Source organism: Dipodomys merriami, unplaced genomic scaffold, assembly GCF_024711535.1.
Source record: "Dipodomys merriami isolate MVZ:Mamm:240054 unplaced genomic scaffold, mDipMer1.0.p SCAF_764, whole genome shotgun sequence".
In the NCBI taxonomy this organism is placed as follows: domain Eukaryota; kingdom Metazoa; phylum Chordata; class Mammalia; order Rodentia; family Heteromyidae; genus Dipodomys; species Dipodomys merriami.
In genome coordinates, this window is record NW_027206362.1 from 205,020 (window position 1) to 208,342 (window position 3,323).

The 3,323-nt window shown below is 34.4% G+C and overlaps 1 pseudogene; it reads right to left on the bottom strand.

Annotated features, from left to right (window-relative positions):
• Window positions 1–1,016: 1,016 nt before the first annotated feature.
• LOC138818467 (U6 spliceosomal RNA) lies at window positions 1,017–1,113 on the bottom strand (annotated as a pseudogene).
• Window positions 1,114–3,323: the final 2,210 nt, after the last annotated feature.

A 3,323-nucleotide genomic window follows, 5' to 3' on the forward strand; every position in this document is an offset into this window, starting at 1 on the left:
ACTTTGTCTATGAGTTGGTAGCTCAAGGCAGATATTCATGCAATAACTCTGAATGGCTCACAACCCTGCACAGTGCTTATATGTGCAATAATACTAGAGTGGCTTCTTTCTTAATTCATCATGATGCAGATACCAATACCCAAACTAAAGGCCTCTTGATTGCCTTGCATCTTGCTGCTGGGAATAGAAATAGAAAAGATACTCTGTTGAACCATTATATCAAACCAGGTCTGAAGATCAACTTGGATGAAACTGCATTTAATATTGCCACAAAAGGATAAGTATGTATCACTACCTCTTTTAAGTTGTGGAAGGCTGTACAAATTGTTCTCCTAAGTTGTAATGGTTTGGTTAAGTTTCTTAAATTTCAAAAATGCCAGTCCATCCTTTGTGTCCCTTAAATTTTTTTCACAATACAAAGCAACAGCAATATCTTACTTTAAAAATTCATGGATTCCATGGTATTCTTTCAAGAGAATTGCCTGACTTTTATGTCAAAATGTATTAAAGAGTTGTTTGTATACATCTATAATGATTTCTGCAGTTTGTGATTTTTTAAAATCAGAAATAATTTTAACTTCTCTGTTGAAATGAATAGTATAGAAACTAAAGTTTTCTTGGTAGTTTTCTGAAAAAAAGTATGTCTGTGTTTGTATAATATCCATAATCTATTTCATTCGCTCCTAGATATAATACTTGGAATTCTACATTGTTATATAATGTATAGGTTCATTAATAAATGTGTCCTTTCAGACTGCATTCCATATAGAAGAAGTTTAAGATTTCTTTTTTTCCTAGGTCCTTATATTATTTTATTTCTTTGGGATAAAATTACAATGTTATCTAATTTCAAGTTTTGTAAAGGTTATGCTATGTAAAGGCCTTTCTAAGGTGAAGAATTAATACACTGATGTCAATCTAACCTTTAATTCTATAAATTACATGTATTGTTACACTTGTTTTTTTGTAATTAACTTTTTAATAACTGTTTTTCATTTCTTGCATCAGAAGAATGAAAAAATATGGAATACTTCACAAATTTTCATATCATCTTTGTGCATGTGCCATGTTAATCTCTGTATTGAAATTTGGCTAGACCTGCTTCTGAAGCATGTACTACCCTCTAAATTTAAGTACTTAATGATGCAATCTTTATACAGGCATCTATCCATGGTTCCCTATTTGTAACAAGGAACCCTTATTGTTCCTAAAAATGCTATTGATCTTATTTCTCTAAAATTCTGTGTATAGTGGAAAAAACATATCGCTTGGTCGATTACTCACATTTACAATTTTTTGTCAATGTCTATTTTGTCATTTTCATTTTAAATTTAATCATACTTTGAAACCTTTTCAGCTAAGTCCAAAGGTGATGGCTATTCAAGTACTTATTTATCAACTCAGTTAGCTTTGTAGAGCTAATGGATTCAAAGTAAGACTTGCTTAAGAGCTACTTCTAAACTTCTGCATCTTAAAATTTCCCAAATGAGGTCTTGCTGGGACAAATGTCTACCTGAACCTTTACCCTTCTTCCATGTAGGAACAGACCAACCAGAATATCTTACCCTGACAGCATAGATTGTCTTACTGGAACAAAACTAATCTTAGTTACAAGGAATCATAGAGAGATGAACAGTTCAGACAGAATTTTTCAGAATGGAAGATATTTTATCAAAATATAAGATATTTTATCAAAATATATACTTATCATTTCAAAAGTAGCTAAAGCCAAGAAGGTGAAAAAATTGTTCATATGCATGATTACCTACTGTTCTAGCCTGTGCATCATCCAATCTGGCAGGAATTTACACTACTGATTTTCTATCACCAAATATTTCCATAGCTCCTGAAGAAGGCCATATGTTTCTCCTTGATATTAGGCCTGAAATTGGTAATGTTTTAATCATAGTGTTTCTTCTTGCCTCTAGGCTGTAAATCTACAAATGGTAAAGCTTTAAGTCTAACTCTACCAAAAACTGAGGTAGAGATAATGGAATAATACTTTAAAACAGAGTTGCTGGGGCTGGGAAGGTGGCTCAGTGGTAGAGCACTTGGTTTGCATGCTTGAGGCCCTGGGTTGGATTCCTCAGCACCACATAAGAAAAAAGCCGGAAGTGGCGCTGTGGCTCAAGTGGTAGAGTGCTAGCCTTGAGCTTAAGAGCTGAGGGACAGCACCCAGGCCCAGAATTCAGGCCCCACGACCGGACCCAAAAAAAACCCCCAAAACAGAGTTGCTTTTGATTCCCTAACCACAACACAATAATGCAAAACAATTTTTATTTTATATGTACTTATATATTTTATATTTATATGTGCTGATTTTAAATTTTACACAGTGAATCTTTCTAGAAAATAATTGAAAACTCATCTAAATTTCTCATTTCCTACATTATTTCTGGACCCCAATTCCTTACAAGAATTAGCAGAAATCAATTGTGAAATGCAAGGCAACTTAAAATGAAAGATGAGATCACAAAATCTGAGAGAAAGTACTGTAATTCAAACTTTCAATTTACTGATGACCAGCCCATATGAGTGAACAAAATCACAAATGAACAAGATTATTTTTAGTACCCCTCTCCTAATGATTAATGAAAGATTTCAGTGCAGCCAAAAAAATAGTTTCTGTAGGGCTGGGAAGGTGGCTCAGTGGTAGAGCACTTGCCTTGCATGCCTGAGGCCCTGGGTTCGATTCCTCAGCACCACATAAGCAAAAAGAAAAAAAGCCGGAAGTGGGGCTGTGGCTCAAGTGGTAGAGCTCTAGCCTTGAGCTGAAGAGCTGAGGGACAGTGCCCAGGCCCAAAGATCAGTCCCCACGACTGGACTCCCCCCAAAAAATAGTTTCTGTAATGATAGATCCATAATTGGTCTACCAAGGCTAGGAATACTTGATTTAGAGGTCAAATATCATTTAGAAAAATATTAACTGTGAAGATCCTTAGTGCTTCAATACACTGGTATTTCAGTAAACTAGGTTCTGTAGTATAAAAAATGTTGTCATTCTCAAACCAATGATAACATACATTTAATCTCTGGAAGTATATTCATTTTCAACTAAACTATTTAAAATCACATTTGCCAAAATAACCCTTGACAAGTAGATGATAGTGACATTACAATGTTTTCAAGTGTAGGGAGCAAGTAACAAGAGTTGATTTACGTACCCAGCACTAATACCAAACAAGTTAAACCATTCTTTAAAGTGTAGAAATAGTACCCCTCACAATTTGTGTTGTTTAGTGGGTGCCTTCCAGAAATGTGTTAAATAGATCAGCCTCCCATATATCAAACCCAAATATTAGCTAACAAAGTAAATTTCATCA